Source organism: Pseudorasbora parva, chromosome 17 (assembly GCF_024679245.1).
Source record: "Pseudorasbora parva isolate DD20220531a chromosome 17, ASM2467924v1, whole genome shotgun sequence".
Lineage (NCBI taxonomy): Eukaryota > Metazoa > Chordata > Actinopteri > Cypriniformes > Gobionidae > Pseudorasbora > Pseudorasbora parva.
In genome coordinates, this window is record NC_090188.1 from 1,008,434 (window position 1) to 1,017,238 (window position 8,805).

Genomic DNA, 8,805 nt, shown 5'->3' on the forward strand with positions numbered 1-8,805 from the left:
GTTAGTTAGAGGCTGAGGTTAGTTAGTGGCAGAGGTTAGTTAGAGGCTGAGGTTAGTTAGAGGCTGAGGTTAGTTAGAGACAGAGGTTAGTTAGAGGCAGAGGTTAGTTAGAGACAGAGGTTAGTTAGTGGCCGAGGTTAGTTAGAGACAGAGGTTAGTTAGAGGCAGAAGTTAGTTAGAGGCTGAGGTTAGTTAGTGGCAGAGGTTAGTTAGAGGCAGAGGTTAGTTAGAGGCTGAGGTTAGTTAGTGGCAGAGGTTAGTTAGAGGCTGAGATTAGTTTGTGGCAGAGGTTAGTTAGAGGCTGAGGTTAGTTAGAGACAGAGGTTAGTTAGAGGCAACTAACCTTAGTTAGTGGCTGAGGTTAGTTAGAGGCTGAGGTTAGTTAGTGGCAGATATTAGTTAGAGGCTGAGGTTAGTTAGTGGCAGAGGTTAGTTAGAGGCTGAGGTTAGTTAGAGACAGAGGTTAGTTAGAGGCAACTAACCTTAGTTAGTGGCTGAGGTTAGTTAGAGGCTGAGGTTAGTTAGTGGCAGATATTAGTTAGAGGCTGAGGTTAGTTAGTGGCAGAGGTTAGTTAGAGGCTGAGGTTAGTTAGAGGCTGAGGTTAGTTAGTGGCAGATGTTAGTTAGAGGCTGAGGTTAGTTAGTGGCTGAGGCTAGTTAGTGGCAGAGGTTAGTTTGTGGCTGAGGTTAGTAAGAGGCAGAGGTTAGTTAGTGGCTGAGGTTAGTTAGTGGCTGAGGTTAGTAAGAGGCAGAGGTTAGTTAGTGGCTGAGGTTAGTAAGAGGCTGAGGTTAGTTAGTGGCTGAGGTTAGTTAGTGGCTGAGGTTAGTAAGTGGCAGAGGTTAGTTAGTGGCTGAGGTTAGTTAGAGACAGAGGTTAGTTAGTGGCAGAGGTTAGTTAGTGGCAGAGGTTAGTTAGAGGCTGAGGTTAGTTAGTGGCTGAGGTTAGTTAGAGGCTGAGGTTAGTTAGTGGCAGAGGTTAGTTAGAGGCTGAGGTTAGTTAGAGACAGAGGTTAGTTAGAGGCTGAGGTTAGTTAGTGGCAGAGGTTAGTTAGAGGCTGAGGTTAGTTAGAGACAGAGGTTAGTTAGAGGCTGAGGTTAGTTAGAGACAGAGGTTAGTTAGAGGCTGAGGTTAGTTAGAGACAGAGGTTAGTTAGAGGCTGAGGTTAGTTAGTGGCAGAGGTTAGTTAGAGGCTGAGGTTAGTTAGTGGCAGAGGTTAGTTAGAGGCTGAGGTTAGTTAGTGGCAGAGGTTAGTTAGTGGCTGAGGTGAGTTAGAGGCTGAGGTTAGTTAGAGGCTGAGGTTAGTTAGTGGCTGAGGTTAGTTAGAGGCTGAGGTTAGTTAGAGGCTGAGGTTAGTTAGAGACTGAGGTTAGTTAGAGGCTGAGGTTAGTTAGAGGCTGAGGTTAGTTAGAGGCTGAGGTTAGTTAGAGGCTGAGGTTAGTTAGTGGCTGAGGTTAGTTAGAGGCTGAGGTTAGTAAGAGGCTGAAGTTAGTTAGTGGCTGAGGTTAGTTAGTGGCTGAGGTTAGTAAGAGACAGAGGTTAGTTAGAGGCTGAGGTTAGTTAGTGGCTGAGGTTAGTTAGAGACAGAGGTTAGTTAGAGGCTGAGGTTAGTTAGTGGCAGAGGTTAGTTAGAGGCTGAGGTTAGTTAGAGACAGAGGTTAGTTAGAGGCTGAGGTTAGTTAGTGGCAGAGGTTAGTTAGAGGCTGAGGTTAGTTAGTGGAAGAGGTTAGTTAGAGGCTGAAGTTAGTTAGTGGCAGAGGTTAGTTAGTGGCTGAGGTGAGTTAGAGGCTGAGGTTAGTTAGAGGCTGAGGTTAGTTAGAGGCTGAGGTTAGTTAGAGGCTGAGGTTAGTTAGTGGCTGAGGTGAGTTAGAGGCTGAGGTTAGTTAGTGGCTGAGGTTAGTTAGAGACAGAGGTTAGTTAGTGGCTGAGGTGAGTTAGAGGCTGAGGTTAGTTAGTGGCTGAGGTTAGTTAGAGGCTGAGGTTAGTTAGTGGCTGAGGTGAGTTAGAGGCTGAGGTTAGTTAGAGACAGAGGTTAGTTAGTGGCTGAGGTGAGTTAGAGGCTGAGGTTAGTTAGAGACAGAGGTTAGTTAGAGGCTGAGGTTAGTTAGAGGCTGAGGTTAGTAAGAGGCTGAGGTTAGTTAGTGGCTGAGGTTAGTAAGAGAGTGAGGTTAGTTAAAGACAGAGGTTAGTTAGAGGCTGAGGCTAGTAAGAGGCTGAGGTTAGTTAGAGGCTGAGGTTAGTTAGAGAGTGAGGTTAGTTAGAGGCTGAAGTTAGTTAGTGGCTGAGGTTAGTTAGAGACAGAGGTTAGTTAGAGGCTGAGGTTAGTTAGTGGCTGAGGTTAGTTAGAGACAGAGGTTAGTTAGAGACAGAGGTTAGTTAGAGGCTGAGGTTAGTTAGAGACAGAGGTTAGTTAGTGGCTAAGATTAGTTAGAGACAGAGTTTAGTTAGAGGCAGAGGTTAGTTAGAGATAGAGGTTAGTTAGAGACAGAGGTTAGTTAGTGGCTGAGGTTAGTTAGAGACAGAGGTTAGTTAGAGGCTGAGGTTAGTTAGTGGCAGAGGTTAGTTAGAGGCTGAGGTTAGTTAGAGGCTGAGGTTAGTTAGTGGCAGAGGTTAGTTAGAGGCTGAGGTTAGTTAGTGGCAGAGGTTAGTCAGAGGCTGAGTTTCGTTAGAGACAGAGGTTAGTTAGAGGCAGAGGTTAGTTAGAGATAGTGGTTAGTTAGTGGCTGAGGTTAGTTAGAGACAGAGGTTAGTTAGAGACAGAGGTTAGTTAGAGGCAGAGGTTAGTTAGAGGCTGAGGTTAGTTAGTGGCAGAGGTTAGTTAGAGGCTGAGGTTAGTTAGAGGCTGAGGTTAGTTAGAGGCTGAGGTTAGTTAGTGGCAGAGGTTAGTTAGAGGCTGAGGTTAGTTAGTGGCAGAGGTTAGTTAGAGGCTGAGGTTAGTTAGTGGCAGAGGTTAGTTAGAGGCTGAGGTTAGTTAGAGGCTGAGGTTAGTTAGAGACAGAGTTTAGTTAGAGGCTGAGGTTAGTTAGAGACAGAGGTTAGTTAGTGGCCGAGGTTAGTTAGAGACAGAGGTTAGTTAGAGGCAGAGGTTAGTTAGAGGCTGAGGTTAGTTAGTGGCAGAGGTTAGTTAGAGGCAGAGGTTAGTTAGAGGCTGAGGTTAGTTAGTGGCAGAGGTTAGTTAGAGGCTGAGATTAGTTAGTGGCAGAGGTTAGTTAGAGGCTGAGGTTAGTTAGAGGCTGAGGTTAGTTAGAGACAGAGGTTAGTTAGAGGCTGAGGTTAGTTAGAGGCTGAGGTTAGTTCGTGGCTGAGGTGAGTTAGAGGCTGAGGTTAGTTAGTGGCTGAGGTTAGTTAGAGACAGAGGTTAGTTAGAGACAGAGGTAGTAAGAGGCTGAGGTTAGTTAGTGGCTGAGGTTAGTTAGAGGCTGAGGTTAGTTAGTGGCTGAGGTGAGTTAGAGGCTGAGGTTAGTTAGAGGCTGAGGTTAGTTAGTGGCTGAGGTGAGTTAGAGGCTGAGGTTAGTTAGAGACAGAGGTTAGTTAGAGGCTGAGGTTAGTTAGAGGCTGAGGTTAGTAAGAGGCTGAGGTTAGTAAGAGGCTGAGGTTAGTTAGAGGCTGAGGTTAGTTAGTGGCTGAGGTTAGTAAGAGAGTGAGGTTAGTTAAAGACAGAGGTTAGTTAGAGGCTGAGGCTAGTAAGAGGCTGAGGTTAGTTAGAGGCTGAGGTTAGTTAGAGAGTGAGGTTAGTTAGAGGCTGAAGTTAGTTAGTGGCTGAGGTTAGTTAGAGACAGAGGTTAGTTAGAGGCTGAGGTTAGTTAGTGGCTGAGGTTAGTTAGAGACAGAGGTTAGTTAGAGGCTGAGGTTAGTTAGAGACAGAGGTTAGTTAGTGGCTAAGATTAGTTAGAGACAGAGTTTAGTTAGAGGCAGAGGTTAGTTAGAGATAGAGGTTAGTTAGAGACAGAGGTTAGTTAGTGGCTGAGGTTAGTTAGAGACAGAGGTTAGTTAGAGGCTGAGGTTAGTTAGTGGCAGAGGTTAGTTAGAGGCTGAGGTTAGTTAGAGGCTGAGGTTAGTTAGTGGCAGAGGTTAGTTAGAGGCTGAGGTTAGTTAGTGGCAGAGGTTAGTCAGAGGCTGAGGTTCGTTAGAGACAGAGGTTAGTTAGAGGCAGAGGTTAGTTAGAGATAGTGGTTAGTTAGTGGCTGAGGTTAGTTAGAGACAAAGGTTAGTTAGAGACAGAGGTTAGTTAGAGGCAGAGGTTAGTTAGAGGCTGAGGTTAGTTAGTGGCAGAGGTTAGTTAGAGGCTGTGTTTAGTTAGAGGCTGAGGTTAGTTAATGGCAGAGGTTAGTTAGAGGCTGAGGTTAGTTAGTGGCAGAGGTTAGTTAGAGGCTGAGGTTAGTTAGTGGCAGAGGTTAGTTAGAGGCTGAGGTTAGTTAGAGGCTGAGGTTAGTTAGAGACAGAGGTTAGTTAGAGGCTGAGGTTAGTTAGAGACAGAGGTTAGTTAGTTGCCGAGGTTAGTTAGAGACAGAGGTTAGTTAGAGGCAGAAGTTAGTTAGAGGCTGAGGTTAGTTAGTGGCAGAGGTTAGTTAGAGGCAGAGGTTAGTTAGAGGCTGAGGTTAGTTAGTGGCAGAGGTTAGTTAGAGACAGAGGTTAGTTAGAGGCAACTAACCTTAGTTAGTGGCTGAGGTTAGTTAGAGACAGAGGTTAGTTAGAGGCAACTAACCTTAGTTAGTGGCTGAGGTTAGTTAGAGGCTGAGGTTAGTTAGTGGCAGATATTAGTTAGAGGCTGAGGTTAGTTAGTGGCAGAGGTTAGTTAGAGGCTGAGGTTAGTTAGAGACAGAGGTTAGTTAGAGGCAACTAACCTTAGTTAGTGGCTGAGGTTAGTTAGAGGCTGAGGTTAGTTAGTGGCAGATATTAGTTAGAGGCTGAGGTTAGTTAGTGGCAGAGGTTAGTTAGAGGCTGAGGTTAGTTAGAGGCTGAGGTTAGTTAGTGGCAGATGTTAGTTAGAGGCTGAGGTTAGTTAGTGGCTGAGGCTAGTTAGTGGCAGAGGTTAGTTTGTGGCTGAGGTTAGTAAGAGGCAGAGGTTAGTTAGTGGCTGAGGTTAGTTAGTGGCTGAGGTTAGTAAGAGGCAGAGGTTAGTTAGTGGCTGAGGTTAGTAAGAGGCTGAGGTTAGTTAGTGGCTGAGGTTAGTTAGTGGCTGAGGTTAGTAAGTGGCAGAGGTTAGTTAGTGGCTGAGGTTAGTTAGAGGCTGAGGTTAGTTAGAGGCTGAGGTTAGTTAGTGGCATAGGTTAGTTAGAGGCTGAGGTTAGTTAGAGGCTGAGGTTAGTTAGTGGCAGAGGTTAGTTAGTGGCAGAGGTTAGTTAGTGGCTGAGGTTAGTAAGAGGCAGAGGTTAGTTAGTGGCTGAGGTTAGTTAGAGGCTGAGGTTAGTTAGAGGCTGAGGTTAGTTAGTGGCTGAGGTTAGTTAGAGGCTGAGGTTAGTTAGAGGCAGAGGTTAGTAAGAGGCAGAGCTTAGTTAGTGGCTGAGGTTAGTTAGAGGCTGAGGTTAGTTAGAGGCTGAGGTTAGTTAGTGGCAGAGGTTAGTTAGAGGCTGAGGTTAGTTAGTGGCTGAGGTTAGTTAGTGGCAGAGGTTAGTTAGTGGCTGAGGTTAGTTAGAGGCTGAGGTTAGTTAGTGGCAGAGGTTAGTTAGAGGCAGAGGTTAGTTAGTGGCTGAGGTTAGTAAGAGGCAGAGGTTAGTTAGTGGCTGAGGTTAGTTAGTGGCTGAGGTTAGTAAGAGACAGAGGTTAGTTAGTGGCTGAGGTTAGTTAGAGGCTGAGGTTAGTTAGAGGCTGAGGTTAGTTAGTGGCATAGGTTAGTTAGAGGCTGAGGTTAGTTAGAGGCTGAGGTTAGTTAGTGGCAGAGGTTAGTTAGAGGCTGAGGTAAGTAAGAGGCAGAGGTTAGTTAGTGGCTGAGGTTAGTTAGAGGCTGAGGTTAGTTAGAGGCTGAGGTTAGTTAGTGGCAGAGGTTAGTTAGAGACTGAGGTTAGTTAGTGGCTGAGGTTAGTTAGTGGCAGAGGTTAGTTAGAGGCTGAGGTTAGTTAGTGACAGAGGTTAGTTAGAGACAGAAGTTAGTTAGAGGCTGAGGTTAGTTAGTGGCAGAGGTTAGTTAGAGGCTGAGGTTAGTAGTGGCAGAGGTTAATTAGTGGCAGAGGTTAGTGGCTGACATTGACACTACGAGTGAGAAAGGTTGACATGGAGCCGCTAAATCTTCAACCTCCAGCAATCACCTTTTTTAATCAAACGCTGAACAGAAGAGAGTCTGCTGGGAAAAAAGAGAAAAGAGAACATGACAGTGCTTTTAATAAAACAAGAATCAGCATCGGCTTGGCTTTAGGGGATGAAGAGAACTAATGGATTTGAAATGCTGTAAAAATGACGTGCAGATGATGGTGTTATAATTACTCCACAGGTGGTGAGTAATGTGTTTTATTGAACAGATGAACTGCCATATGTAGCTCTGTAACAGAGTTCACCGTGATCTGTTATGAAGATCATTTCATTATGGGTGTTGTGCTGGAGTTTATTCCCATGGATGTAGCGTTTCTATTAATGGGTATGCACGTTGCATTATATTAAACATTATGCTTTGCTTTTCCTGCGATGCCTTCATGATTTCTGTAGACTTATGATTAATCAAACTTATTTGCATGTAACAGATAAAACACATAAAGCAATATGAATCCGAAATCTGAAGTGCCATATATATAATTTTAATATCTGAACAAATTTTTCAATATTTTTTTATTTAAATTTTCAATAAATGCTCATTTTTTATCTGGTTTATAGCTTTGAAAGTTACAGTGTGCATTACAGTACAATCAGCTTTCTTGATTAATGCTATTGATCTCATTATAACTTAATTTAATACATTTTTCAGCAAACTAGACTTAATATCTTCAGTCGTTTCTCTTCTTCAGTAACTGTGTCTTGATGTAAGAATGTTTAGATGTTTGTGTTGGAAAACAGAACAGAAACACTGAGGAAGAAGATGAATTTCTGCAGTGTGTAGATAACATGTGACTCAAAATGTGACTTCCCACGTTACTCAAGTTGTGACTCAGATCTGCAAGTGAAAGTGTTTATTATGGTTTGAGAAGGGCTGAGACACTTGCTGCTGATTTCCAGGTTTTTCTATTTTTGGCTGGTTAAATTTGATCGGCCCAGCGAGAAGGGTGAAAGTTCACATTTTTTCCTTCCAGACTGGAATTCCTCCATCAGTTTTTCCATTACTCAAGCAGCTGTGGGCGGGGCTTGAGTCGAACGCGCGCATGCGCAGATAATCTCTACCCTCTCGCTGTATTTTCACACACAGTAGGGCAAGCTAAAATAAACTCTCTATCTGACTTCCCCCTCCTCCGTGTGTGTGTGTGTGTTCTCTGGGATATCCTGCTTCTGGCGGCAGTGTAGTATTTGCAGTGTAGGAACACGTTACCTGTGAATGTTATCATTGTGTACACAGAGACAAACCCCTTCACGGACTGTATCTTGAGTTGCATTTCCACTGGCTCACGTGTGTTTGGTTGAGCTCTGTGGTCGTGACGCGTATTTACATATTTCATCACTTTCTGCATCAGATAATTGTTTTCATAATTACGCGAGTTCATGCTTAAAACGGGAACCATTTAACTTTTTTCCATTTAATTTTAATTGATTAGTCAGAAAACAAGAATTAATATCTTAAGAATGATTAGTTTGATAATGTTTTTTATTGATAGATAGATAGATAGATAGATAGATAGATAGATAGATAGATAGATAGATAGATAGATAGATAGATAGATAGATAGATAGATAGCAGACTTGGACTTGGCAGATTATCACTGAAGTGAAAAAAAGTAAAACTAAAAAGTTACAGAAGTGTAAGGTTTTATTATTAAAATGCACAAAAATAGGCTACTATTTTAAAATTCTACATGAAAAATATATTTTCAATCCTGATCGGATCCTGGTCCCGATGCTGGTCCTGGTCCTGATCCTGGTCCCGATGCTGGTCCTGGTCCTGATCCTGGTCCTGATCCTGGTCCTGGTCCTGGTCCTGGTCCTGGTCCTGGTCCTGGTCCTGGTCCCGTTGCTGATCCTGGTCCTGATCCTGGTCCTGGTGGAAGAAGATGGGGTGGGCTTTTTCTTGGTTTTAGTTTTTTTTTTAAATGTGTGTTTTCATTTCAAATAAAAATTAATTTATATTGACCTCACACTGGCTATTCTACTTGTTGCTCTTTATCTATAGTTCTATATTGTGATTTCTTATCCTGTTTGAGCACTGGTTATCCAACACTGGTTATCCAGATTTAGTGATCCTGAAAAGTTCCTATCCGGATCAGATTGATCCAATCCGATGTTGCTTTAAAAAACTGGCTCCAAAAGTAAACTGGATTACGTGATCACGGATCGGACAAAAAGGATTATTAAATCCGGATCAATTTGATCGGGATTAATCCTTTTGAAAAACCGGGCCCTGGTCCTGATCTGCTGATCCTGATTCAGATCCAGATCCTGATCCTGATCCTGATCCTGATCCTGATCCTGATCCTGATCCTGATCCCGGTCCTGATCCTGTTCCTGATTCAGATCCAGATGCAGATCCTCCAGGAATCAGCAGGGACTCTGAGAGAGCAGCCGGTGCTGTAAACATAAGGACAGGCTTCAGCTCAAAGCCACCGCATGCATTTGAATGTCATTGATTCTTCTGCTTTGTTTTCATCTGCATATTTAACTCCGCCTGGACTATCACAGCCGCGGGAGACTCAAGCCAAGCTTCACAGTAAACCAGTGCACGCTTAACTCTTCAC